Consider the following 13,846-nt stretch of genomic DNA (forward strand, 5'->3'; position numbering starts at 1 on the left):
AGTGACAAAACATTTGGTGAAGTTGTAATTGCTTGGAAGCCAATCAGCTACTTACAAAATCTGAAGCTCTAGAGGTACAGACATCTAATTGTGCATTAGTTGCATCTTATTGCATTTGGCAGGGTATTACAAAACAAGGTAAAATAGGAAGAAGTAACAGTTTGAAAGCAGAAATAAAAGGGGATAGAAAGATTCCAGAAATTTCAAGTCTTGCAGAGTTGTAAAAACTATCTACTCCTATGCCCTCAAACAGTAAGAAATGAAACTAAAAAAAGTTGAGAGCAGAGCAACAAAGAGTTACTAAGATTTTTCAAGTAAACAACCCTGGGAAAAATATCAGACTATGGGAATTTCCTTCTCAATAAAGCATAACATATCAGGTGGCTCCAAGGTGGACACTATTGAGTAGTAAGAGGATGGCATGGGAGTGAGCAAGTAAAGAAATCAGGTAGGCTGCAAAATTACACCCAAGAAAGAAATTTGGCCATGGATACTATCACATGGAACTGTCTGGAAAGAGATAAATCAGAATCTACTAAGGTTTTGAGGGGTAAGGCTAGGACCAGTGGTCAGAGACAACAATGGGCAAGAACGTTCCTACCAGAGATTACAGTCTAATCTAGGGACATCCTCTGCTACCAGGAAAAGGTGTCAGTAGTGCTTACTCATTGGGAGTCAACTGCTGTGACTACATTGCTTTCCATTCTCTTTTGCAGGGGTTGGGGGGAGTTTATTGTAGTTTTTCTGTCCTTGCTCCTTGAGAGAGAGGTGGTATGGGAGAAGAGGAGAAAAAGAAGAAGAAAAAGAAGGAGAAGGAAGGAGAGAGAGAGAGGAGGGGCGAATATGTATGTGTGATGAATAGAAGCGCTTTTGCTAATTTATAGGAGGACCATGAGAAACCATGTTTAAACTTTGTGAAGAATGTTGCATTTCACCAGGATGTTTGGAACTTTGATCTGGATGGTTTCTGAGTGGACTTTAGATGGTCTCCCGTGAGAAGAGCCTGACTTAAAGAAAAAGATGGCCAGGGGGTAGACTATTTTAAAGAAAGGTAGTAGCCTCCCTCCAAAATTATGTCCGTCTTTCCACAGTGTGGAGTTATTGCTGGAATGTGGTTTCCCAGCTAGAAAGTACTTCCACCAACTTTTAAAATTCACTTTAAAGTCCGGATTTTAAAAAAATCCAGTGTGCTTTCTTCACTTGCTTTTTCATTTTCCACCAACTTGATACAGGGAAGTGCGACAACTTTTGAAGCCACATATGGAAGATGGCAGGGCCATAAGGTAGAAGGAATGTGTCCCTGAATTACTGCTTAAAGGAGAGTTTCTAGTCAATCAGGAATACCTTTTTCATCTTTACAGGAGGAAGAAATAAAATTTAATGTATTCGAGCTGTTTTCAGGTTGGTTTGTTACAGTAAGCTAACATTACTTAAGAAACTGGGTATGCTTTTGTATGACTTTGTTATATTAAAAATTTTTTTTCTATGCAGCTGTGGGAGATTTGGGTTTTATTTTTACCCTACTGTCCTTAAATTACAGTACCTCTTTTGATGTGGCATATGCACACTGTATATTCCTTTTTTAAACTGAAGTACAGTAGATTTACAATGTTGTGATGGTTTCTGGTATACAGCAAAGTGATTCAGTTACACCACACACGCACATATATTCTTTTTCATATTCTTTTCCATTATGGTTTATTACAGGATATTGAATATAGTTGCCTATGCTATACAATAGGACCTTGTTGTTTACCCATTCTATATATAATAGTTTGTGTCTGCTAGACCCAAACTCCCAATCCAGGTGGGTGAAATGAATAGGTAGCACACAGGGGATTTTCAGGTTAGTGAAACTATTTTGTACAGTAACACAATGGTGGATACATGTTATTGTAGATCTGTCAAAACTCATAGAATGCACAACATCAAGAATGAACCTGAATGTAAACTATGGACTTATGGTGATAATGATGTGTTAAGGTAGATTCATCATTGCAACAAATGCACCACTCTGGTGGCCATTCAATAATGGGGGAGGCTGTGGGTATATTGAAAGAGAGGGTATATGGGAACTCTGTACTTCCTGCTCAATTTTACTGTGAACCTCAAGTTTCTATAAAAATCAAACATTAATTAAAAAAAACAAAATGAAAAAGTACAGGATGAAGATATGTTTTGACTTGATAGCAGTTCATATAAAATATCCTGAGGTTTTCCATTGACCACAAATTCAATGTTAAAAAAAATATGGTGAAGTTACTAAGGGGAAAAAAAAGAAACACCCCATTCTATTTTTGATTAAATAAAAACTGAGGAAATAATAGACACATTTTAATAAGCTTTGATCCAATTACATTCAGTATTCAGTACTAGACCATGTATTTTTAAAAGAAACTCTTTTTTTTTTTGTTTGTACTGAGATTGTTGATTGTTCATTGCCAAATTGTGGGATGTTTTTGAGCCTTGTCATTTTAGAAACATTTGAGGGAATTGAAAATGCCTGTCTTGGAGAATTGATAACTAAAAAATGATAATATCTGGATTCTAAGATTCAAAACTCTCATGTGAAGCTGTATTCATTGTAGCTTCAAATGCCAGGATTTGCTTCAATGCACAGAAGCTCGAAGATTTTTTTAAACCTCTGTCTCTGAAGGATCTTTCAGAAAGAGTTGTTTCACAAAGTATTGAGAAATCAGTCATAGAAAACACACAAATAGAACTCAAATAATCCTGTGCCAGAATGGTTGTAGGGAGCATTTCTTTTTGAGTAAGTTAGACTAGGTGATCTCCAAGGTAGTGGTTCCTAACCTTTACTACATCATGGCACCTTTACTACATCCAGACAATGGTATTTGTGTCACACAGTGTGACAAACTGGTTAGAGGGCTTACGGCTGGAGGCAACTCGCTGGAACTCAGTTCACCATATCCCTGTTGGTGGGGAAACACTATCTCTAAACTAAACAGTGTACACCACGGTGCTGTGGCACATGAATTGAAAGAAGATTGCTCAAAAATCATACCCAGCTGTAAGATTGTATGATTCCCCGTGAGAGGATGGAAGCATTTGAGATAGCTTTGTTTTCCCAGCAAGAAATGGCTTCAATATTAGAAACTAAATGATAGAAAATAGAACAAATACAGATTAAGCACTTTATGCTTCCAGTTCTTGCATCACTGCAACTCTACTGTGATTCTTAAATTTGGCATTGGGCAAAGTATTCTGTATCCTGGTCATTCTGGGAACTTATCTTCAAAATGAGGGTACTTCATAATGTCAGTTGGTTTTTTAAATCAGTGTAAAGGAGTAGAGAAGCAAATCAGAATATCTGGTCTATGGCAAAGATTTCAGGGCTTCTGAAGATGAAAACATCTTGAACACAATGCTAGAATAAAAAATAATAATATTCTTTCCAGAGGGAATAAGCTGAGCTGCAAGATCTTGGACTCTGTCCATATTTACTTCTTTATTTCAGTCCTGAATTTTTAGTTGTTTAGATCTAAGTTTTATTTCAGCCGGAAGGATTATAACTGCTTATGTCATGTTCAAGATATCAAGTGTGGTAAACAGTTTATGGCTACACATCAAGGGGAATTGTATTACACATTCAACTATGAGCTCAATATTAATCCACTAAGGAAGTGTTCCTTGCTAAAGGACCTCTCATCTTTTCCAAAAACATGGCTTCAATATTAATCCACTAAGGAAGTGTTCCTTGCTAAAGGACCTCTCATCTTTTCCAAAAACATGGCTTCAATATTAATCCACTAAGGAAGTGTTTCTTGCTAAAGGACCTCTCATCTTTTCCAAAAACATGGCTTCTTGTATTTCAACTATTTTGTGATCTTTTTTACAGTGAGGGAAGGAGATGAAGAATCCTATCAGAAAGAGAAAACAGTGCTTCTGTATCCAATGCATTTTGATGTTTATTAAATTAAAATCCATTCACTCATTCATCAGACATTTATTTAGAACTTATTCTGTGCCCATTTGTATAAGGTGTTGGGAAGGAGAGATGAACAAGAAATATTTCTTGTCCTGAGAGAATCTATGGTCTAGCCGAGGAGAGAGATATACATGCTGAAGTTTTCCATATAATGTAGAAAATATTCTGAGACTGTGTCTTTGGGATTGTGCACATGGTGATAAGAGACCATATTAGGGAGGAGGATGATTCTGAGGAACAATATCACAAACCACATGGAGCCTGAGCTATGTCTTGAACTAGGTACTAAATTTTATTTAACTTACTGGACTATTCTTTTACGTCATACTTTCTGATTGCATCATTACTTTCCCAATATCAGGGCAAGTCTGATCCCTGCCCTCATTGCTTTACGTGTGCTTCTGTTTAAAGACACTTTATTTTATACATGTTGTTGATTCATTTAGACTGAATTCATGAACTCATGGACTATAGTACTATAACTCATGCCTCAATGAAATTCATCTAATACATGTTTTCTCTGCAAGGCAAATCACAGTATTGTAGTGCTTATGAAAACTTTACAGAACTATAACACTACACTTGGGGGCCATTTAAAGACCGTGAAATCACCAACAAAAAGCACAAAAATGAGAAAAACATGGCACTAAATAGGTCTTGAAAAAAGTACTTGTTTACAGTATGAAAATAAACAAGAAGGCAGAGCATCACCTTGTTTAATTTCAGCTGGGAATGTGCACTCAAATTTTTCTTCTCTGTATGCGTCTGTGGATGACCACAAAAGCACTGTGTGTTGCTTTGGAGTTATAAATAAGGTTTAGCCAGCAGTCAATTTTTCAAATGTAGAATCCATGAATGATGAGGATTGACTGTTCGAAACTATTATTATATTCATATAACTTCAGAATTGTTATATCTTTCTAGTGAATTTAACTTTTTGTAAATAAGGTATGCCTCCATTTCTTTTTTTTTTTTTTTTTTTTTTCCAACTGGTTCCTTGGAATTTGCAGTATGCAGAAACCTGATTTCATCTAGAACTTTAAATTGCACCTGAAGCATAAATTAACTAGCCCTGCGTGAGGGCCTAAACATTCTTTTTTTTTTTTTTTTCATGGGTTATTGGCTTTATTTCAGAAGAAATTCTTTTTTTTTTTTTTTTTTTTTATTATTATTTTATTTTATTTTTTTGGGGGGTACACCAGGTTCAATCAACTGTTTTTATACACATATGCCCATATTCCCTCCCTTCCTTGACGCCCCCCCCTCGATTCCCCCCCACCCTCCCTGCCCCAGTCCTCTAAGGCATCTTCCATCCTCGAGTTGGACTCCCTTTGTTATACAACAACTTCCCACTGACTATTTTACAGTTGGTAGTATATATATGTCTGTACTACTCTCCCGCTTCTTCTCAGTTTCCCCTTCACCCCCCGCCCCCTCCCATACCTCGAGTTCTCCAGTCCATTCTCTGTATCTGCTTCCCTGTTCTTGTCACTGAGTTCATCAGTACCATTTTTAGATTCCGTATATGTGAGTTAGCATACAATATTTGTCCTTCTCTTTCTGACTTACTTCACTCTGTATGACAGATTGTAGTTCTATCCACCTCATTACATATAGCTCCATCTCATCCCTTTTTATAGCTGAGTAATATTCCATTGTATATATATGCCACATCTTCTGTATCCATTCATTTGTTGATGGGCATTTAGGTTGCTTCCATGTCCTGGCTATTGTAAAGAGTGCTGCAATAAACATGATGGTACAAGTTTCTTTTGGGATTATGGTTTTCTTTGGGTATATGCCCAGGAGTGGGATTACTGGATCATATGGTAGTTCTATTTGTAGTTTTTTAAGGAACCTCCAAATTGTTTTCCATAGTGGCTGTACCAACTTACAGTCCCACCAACAGTGCAGGAGAGTTCCCTTTTCTCCACACCCTCTCCAACATTTGTTGTTTCCAGACTTTGTGATGATGGCCATTCTGATTGGTGTGAGGTGATACCTCATTGTGGCTTTGACTTGCATTTCTCTGATGATGAGTGATGTTGAGCATCTTTTCATGTGTTTGTTGGCCATCTGTATGTCTTCTTTGGAGAAATGTCTATTTAGGTCTTCTGCCCATTTGTGGATTGGGTTATTTGCTTTTTTGGTATGAAGCTGCCTGAGCTGCTTGTATATTTTGGAGGTTAATCCTTTGTCCGTTGTTTCATAGGCAATTATTTTTTCCCACTCTGAGGGTTGTCTTTTAGTCTTGTTTATGGTTTCTTTTGCTGTGCAAAAGCTTTTAAGTTTCATGAGGTCCCATTCGTTTATTCTTGATTTTATTTCCATGATTCTAGGAGGTGGGTCAAAAAGGATGTTGCTTTGATGTATGTCAAAGAGTGTTCTGCCTATGTTTTCCTCTAGGAGTTTGATAGTGTCTCGCCTTACATGTAGGTCTTTAATCCATTTGGAGTTTATTTTTGTGTATGGTGTTAGGAAGTGTTCTAATTTCATTCTTTTCCATGTTGCTGTCCAATTTTCCCAGCACCACTTATTGAAGAGGCTGTCTTTTTTCCATTGTATACTCGTGCCTCCTTTGTCAAAGATAAGGTGCCCATATGTGTTTGGGCTTACTTCTGAGTTCTCTATTCTGTTCCATTGATCTTCCTTTCTATTTTTGTGCCAGTACCATACTGTCTTGATCACTATGGCCTTGTAGTAGAGTTTGAAGTCAGGAAGCCTGATTCCACCAACTCCATTTTTCCTTCTCAAGATTGCTTTGGCTATTCGGGGTCTTTTGCGTTTCCATACAAATCGTAAGATTTCTTGCTCTAGTTCTGTGAAAAATGCCATTGGTAATCTGATCGGGATTGCATTAAATCTGTAAATTGCTTTGGGTAGTACAGTCATTTTCACGATGTTGATTCTTCCAATCCAGGAACATGGTATATCCCTCCATCTGTTTATGTCATCTTTGATTTCTTTCATCGATGTCTTAAAGTTTTCTGCATACAGATCTTTTGCCTCCTTAGGCAGGTTTATTCCTAGGTATTTGATTCTTTTGGTTGCAATGGTGAATGGGAGAGTTTCCTTAATTTCTCTTTCTGCTCTTCCGTTGTTAGTGTATAGGAATGCAAGAGATTTCTGTGCATTAATTTTGTATCCTGCTACTTTACTAAACTCATCAATGAGTGCTAGCAGTTTTCTGGTAGAGTCTTTAGGGTTTTCTATATATAGTATCATGTCATCTGCAAAGAGTGATAATTTTACTTCTTCTTTTCCAATTTGGATTCCTTTAATTTCTTTTTCTTCTCTGATTGCTGTGGCTAACACTTCCAAAACTATGTTGAATAACAGTGGTGAGAGTGGACACCCTTGTCTTGTTCCTGTTCTTAGAGGGAATTCTTCCAGTTTTTCTCCATTGAGAACAATGTTGGCTTTTGGTTTGTCATATATGGCTTTTATGATGTTGAGGTAATTTCCTTCTATGCCCATTTTCTGGAGAGCTTTTATCATAAATGGATGTTGAACTTTGTCAAAAGCTTTTTCTGCATCTATTGAAATGATCATATGGTTTTTATCCTTCAATTTGTTGATATGATGTATCACGTTGATTGATTTGCGTATATTGAAGAATCCTTGCATCCCAGGGATAAACCCCACTTGATCATGGTGTATGATTTTTTTAATGTGCTGTTGCAGTCTGTTAGCTAGTATTTTGTTGAGGATTTTTGCGTCTATATTCATCAGTGATATTGGTCTGTAGTTTTCTTTTTTTGTGACATCTTTGCCTGGTTTTGGTATCAGGGTGATGGTAGCCTCATAGAATGAGTTTGGGAGTGCTCCGCCTTCTGCAATATTTTGGAAGAGTTTGAGAAGGATAGGTGTTAACTCTTCTCGAAATGTTTGATAGAATTCGCCTGTGAATCCATCTGGTCCTGGGCTTTTGTGTGTTGGGAGATTTTTAATCACTGCCTCAATTTCTGTACTTGTGATTGGTCTGTTCATGGTTTCTATTTCTTCCTGGTTCAGTCTTGGAAGATTGTATTTTTCTAAGAATGTATCCATTTCTTCCAGGTTATCCAATTGATTGGCATATAGTTGCTTGTAGTAGTCTCTCATGATGTTTTGTATTTCTGAGGTGTCCGTTGTGACTTCTCCTTTTTCATTTCTAATTCTGTTGATTTGCATCTTCTCCCTTTTTTTCTTGATGAGTCTGGCTAATGGTTTATCAATTTTGTTAATCTTCTCAAATAACCAGCTTTTAGTTTTATTTATTTTTCTTATGGTTTCTTTCCTTTCTTTTTCATTTATTTCTGCTCTGATCTTTACGATTTCTTTCCTTCTGCTCATTTTGGGGTTTCTTTGTTCTTCTTTCTCTAGTTGTTTGAGGTGTAAGGTTAGGTTGTTTATTCGATCATTTTCTTGTTTCTTAAGGTAGGACTGTATTGCTATAAACTTCCCTCTTAGAACTGCTTTTGCTGCATCCCATAGGTTTTGGGTTGTTGTGTTTTCGTTGTCATTTGTTTCTAGATACTTTTTGATTTCCTCTTTGATTTCTGTAGTGATTCCTTGATTGTTTAATAGTGAATTGTTTAGCCTCCATGTGTTTGTATTTTTTGCAGTTTTTTTCCTGTAATTGATATCTAGTCTCATGGCGTTGTGGTCTGAGAAGATGCTTGATATGATTTCAATTTTCTTGAATTTGCTGAGGTTTGATTTGTGACCCAAGATGTGATCTATCCTGGAAAATGTTCCATGTGCACTTGAGAAGAAAGTGTAGTCTGTCGTTTTTGGATGGAATGTCCTATAAATATCAATTAAGTCGAGATGGTCTAATGTGTCATTTAAAGCTTGTGTGTCTTTATTGATTTTCTGTTTGGATGATCTGTCCATTGATGTAAGTGGGGTGTTCAAGTCTCCCACTATAATTGTGTTACTGTCGATGTCCCCTTTTATAGCTGTTAGCATTTGCCTTATGTATTGAGGTGCTCCTATATTGGGGGCATAGATATTTACCATTGTGATATGTTCTTCTTGGATGGATCCCTTGATCATTATGTAGTGCCCTTCCTTGTCTCTTTTAATAGTCTTTACTTTCAAGTCTAATTTGTCTGATATGAGTATTGCTACTCCAGCTTTCTTTTGACTTCCATTTGCATGGAATATCTTTTTCCATCCCTTCACTTTCAGTCTATATGTATCCCTTGGTCTGAAGTGGGTTTCTTGTAGGCAGCATATAGAAGGGTCTTGTTTTTGTATCCATTCAGCCAGTCTGTGTCTTTTGGTTGGAGCATTTAATCCATTTACATTTAAAGTGATTATTGACATGTGTGTTCCAATTACCATTTTCTGAATTGTTTTGGGTTTGTATTTGTAGGTGTTTTCCTTTTCTTGTGTTTCCTACTTAGAGAAGTTCCTTTAGCACTTGATGTAAGGCTGGTTTGGTGGTGCTGAATTCTCTTAACTTTTGCTTGTCTGGAAAGCTTTTGATTTCTCCCTCAAATCTGAATGAGATTCTTGCTGGGTAGAGTATTCTTGGCTGTAGGTTTCTCTCTTTCAGGACTTTCAGGATATCCTGCCATTCCCTTCTGGCCTGCAGGGTTTCTGTAGAAAGGTCAGCTGTTATCCTTATGGGTTTTCCCTTATATGTTGTTTGTTGCTTTTCTCTTGCTGCTTTTAATATTTTTTCTTTGTGTTGAATTGTCGTTAGTTTGATTAATATGTGTCTTGGTGTATTTCTCCTTGGGTTTATTCTGTATGGGACTCTCTGTGCTTCTTGGACTTGGTTCATTATTTCCTTTCCCATGTTGGGGAAGTTTTCCACTAGAACCTCTTCAAATATTTTCACAGACCCTTTCTTGTTTTCTTCTTCTTCTGGGATGCCTATAATTCGAATGTTGGTACGTTTAAGGTTATCACTGAGGTCTCTGAGGCTGTCTTCTAGTCTTTTTATTTTTTTATCTTTTTCCTGCTCTGTGGCGTTTATTTCTTCCATTCTATCTTCCAACTCACTTATTCGTTCTTCTGCCTCAGTCATTCTGCTGGTTAGAGCATCTAGAGTATTTTTAATTTCAGTTATTTTGTTATCCATTGCTGTTTGTTTTTCTGAGTTCTTATGAACTGTTTCTTGTACTTTCTCTAATTTGTTATCGAGATTTTGTATCATTTTTACTATCATTACTCTAAATTCTTTTTCAGGCATTTTTCCTATTTCCTCCTCATTTATTTGGTCTTGTGGGTTTTTTTCCTGTTCCTTTGCCTGCATGGTGTTTCTTTGTTTCCTCATGGTTGTCCAAGCTTTTGGGGTTGCTTGTCCTGGTGATAGAGGTGTTTATAGAAGACTGTCCAAGCCTCAGACTAATGTCCAAGTATTGGATTAGACGAATATTCAGTCAGAGTATGTTATGATGATAAATTATTCAACTCTGCATGTGAAGATAGATCTTCCCCAGCTTCCGGAGGCTGCCTGAACTTCCCGGCTCCTCGCACCCTTCTCCCCACCCTGATACTGAGTCTCCCCCTCCATTTCTTAAAGTTTATTTGCCTTAAAGTTTGTTTGGATATTTGATATTAATGATGCTGTATCAGCTGTCTTTAATTGATATATGCCAATCTTTTTTGTATTCAACTTTTCTATGTCCTTGTATTTTAAATTTGTCTTTTATAAATAGCTTTTGGTTGAATTTTCTAAAATAAAAAATTGAAAAAATGTCTCAGTCCTTTATTTTTTTTGAAGGACATTAAACCTTTTACTGGAGTATAATTGCTTTACAATGTTGTGTTAGTTTCTGCTGTACAATGAAGTGAATCAGCTACATGTATACATATATCCCCATATCCCCCCCATCCTGGATCTCCCTCTCCCCCTCCCATCCCACCCATCTAGGTCATCACAGAGTACCTTGCTGTGCTCCCTGTGCTATACAACAGGTTCCCACTAGCTATCTATTTTATACATGGTAGTATATTTATGTCAAACCTAACCTCCCAATTCATCCCACCCTCCGCTCCCCGCTCTGTGTCCATGCGTCCAGTCTCTACATCTGCGCTTCTATTCCTGCCCTGCAAATAGGTTCATCTGTACATTTTTCTAGATTCCACATATATGCATTAATATACAATATTTGTTTTTCTCTTTCTGACTTACTTCACTCTGTATGACAGACTCTAGGTCCATTCACATCTCTACAAGTGACTCAGTTTCATTCCTTTTTATGGCTGAGTAATATTCCATTATATATATGTACCACATCTTCTTTATCCATTCATCTGTCAGTGGACATTTAGGTTTTTTCCACGTCCTGGATATTGTACATAATGCTGCAAAAAACGTTGGGGTACATGTGACTTTTTGAATTATGGTTTTCTCTGGGTGTATGCCACCATTACACCTTAATTGTTTAGGGTTTGTTTTTGTGGGTCTTTTTCTTCTCTTGTGTTTCCTGACTAGAGAAGTTCCTTTAGCATTTGTTGTAAAGGTGGTTTGGTGACGCTGAATTCTCTTAACTTTTGCTTGTCTGTAAAGCTTTTGATTTCTCCATGGACTCTGAATAAGTGTTCCTCCCTCTGCAATTTTTAGGAAGAGTTTGAGAAGGATTTGTGTTAGCTCTTCTCTAAATATTTGATAGAATTCACCTGTGAAGCCATCTGGTCCTAGATTTTTGTTTGTTGGAAGATTTTAAGTTAAAGTTTCAATTTCATTACTTGTGATTGGTCTGTCCATATTTTCTAATTCTTCATGGTTCAGTCTTGGAAAGTTGTACCTTTCCAAGAATTTTTTCATTTCTTCCAGGTTTTCCATTTTATTGGCATAGAGTTGCCTCTTATGATATTTTATATTTCTGCAGTGTCACTTGTAATTTCTCCTTTTTCATTTCTAATTTTATTGACTTCAGTCCTCTCCCTTTTTTTTCTTGATGAGTCTTGGCTAAATGTTTATCCATTTTATCTTCTCAAAGAACCCATTTTTAGTTTTATTAAGCTTTGCTATTGTTTTCTTCATTTCTATTCCATTTATTTCTGCTCTGATTTTTATGATTTCTTTCCTTCTACTAACTTTGGGTTTTCTTTGTTCTTCTTTTTCTAGTTGCTTCAGGTGTAAGATTAGATTGTTTATTTGAGATTTTTCTTGTTTCTTGAGATGCAATTGAATTGCTATAAACTTCCCTCTTAGAACTGCTTTGGCCGCATCCCATAGGTTTTGGGTCATGGTGTTTTTGTTGTCATTTGTTTCTAGGTATTTTTTATTTCCTTTTTGATTTCTTCAGTGATCTCTTGATTATTTAGCAGCACAGTGTTTAGCCTCCATGTGTCTGTGTTTTTCGCAGTTTTTTTTTTTTTTCTTGTAATTGATTTCTAATCTCATAGTGTTGTGGTTGGAAAAGATGCTTGATACAATTTCAATTTTCTTAAATTTGCCAAGGCTTGATTTGTGACCCAAGATGTGATCTAACCTGGAGAATGTTCCATGTGCACTTGAGAAAAAAGTGTATTCTGCCACTTTCAGATAGAATGTCCTATATCAATTAAATCTATTTGGTCTATTGTGTCATTAAAACTTGTGTTTCCTTATTAATTTTCTGTCTGGATGCTCTGTCCATTAGTGTAAGTGGAGTGTTAAAATCCCGCACTATTATTGTGTTACTATCGATTTCCCCTTTTATAGCTGTTAGCATTTGCCTTTTGTATTGAGATGCTCCTATGTTGGGTGCATAAACATTTATAACTGTTTTGTTTTCTTCTTGGATTGATCCCTTGATCATTATGTAATGTCCTTCCTTATCTCTTGCAACATTCTTTATTTTAACATCTATTTTATCTGATATGTGTATTGCTACTCCAGCTTTCTTGTGATTTCCATTTGCATGGAATATCTTTTTCCATCCCTTCACTTTCAGCCTGTATGTGTCCCTAGATCTGAGGTGGGTCTGTTATAGACAGCATGTATACAGGTCTTATTTTTGTATCCATTCAGTCAGCCTGTGTCTTTTGGTTGGAGCATTTAATCCATTTACACTCGAGGTGATTATCTATATATATGTTCCTATTACTATTTGCTTAATTGTTTTGGGTTTGTTTTCGTGTGTCTTTTTCTTCTCTTGTGTTTCCCACTTAGAGAAGTTCCTTTAGCATTTGTTGTAAAGCTGGTTTGATGGTACTGAATTCTCTTCGCTGATGCTTGTCTGTAAAGCTTTTGATTTCTTCTTTGAATCTGAATGAGATCCTTGCTGGGTAGAGTAATCTTCCTTGTAGGTTTTTCTCTTTCATCACTTTAAATACATCCTGCAACTCCCTTCTGGCCTGCAGAATTTCTGTTGAAGGATCAGCTGTTAACCTTATGGGGATTCCCTTGTATGTTATTTGTTGTTTTTCCCTTGCTGCTTTTAATATTTTTTCTTTGAATTTAATTTTTCTTAGTTTGATTAATATGTGTGCTAGTGTGTTTCTCCTAGGGTTTGTCCTGTATTGGACTCTGTGCTTCCTGGACATGGGTGGCTATTTCCTTTCCCATGTTAGGGAAGTTTTTGACTATAATCTCTTCAAATATTTTCTTAGCCCCTTTCTCTTTCTCTTCTTCTTCTGGGACCCCTATAATTCAAATGTGGGTGCATTTAATGTCATCCCAAAGGTCTCTGAGACTGTCCTCATTTCTTTTCATTCTTCTTTTTTTTTTTTTTTATTCTACTCCTTGGCAGTTATTTCCACGATTCTATCTTCCAGCTCACTCATTTGCTTTTATGCTTCAGTTTTTCTGCTATTAATTCCTTCTAGTGTATTTTTAATTTCAGTTATTGTGTTGGTCACCCCTGTTTGTTTGTTCTTTAGTTCTTCTAGGTCTTTGTTAAACATTTCTTGTATTTTCTCGATATGTGCCCCCATTCTATTTCCAAGATTTTGGAACATCTTACTATC

The sequence above is a fragment of the Hippopotamus amphibius genome, chromosome 1, assembly GCF_030028045.1.
Source record: "Hippopotamus amphibius kiboko isolate mHipAmp2 chromosome 1, mHipAmp2.hap2, whole genome shotgun sequence".
In the NCBI taxonomy this organism is placed as follows: domain Eukaryota; kingdom Metazoa; phylum Chordata; class Mammalia; order Artiodactyla; family Hippopotamidae; genus Hippopotamus; species Hippopotamus amphibius.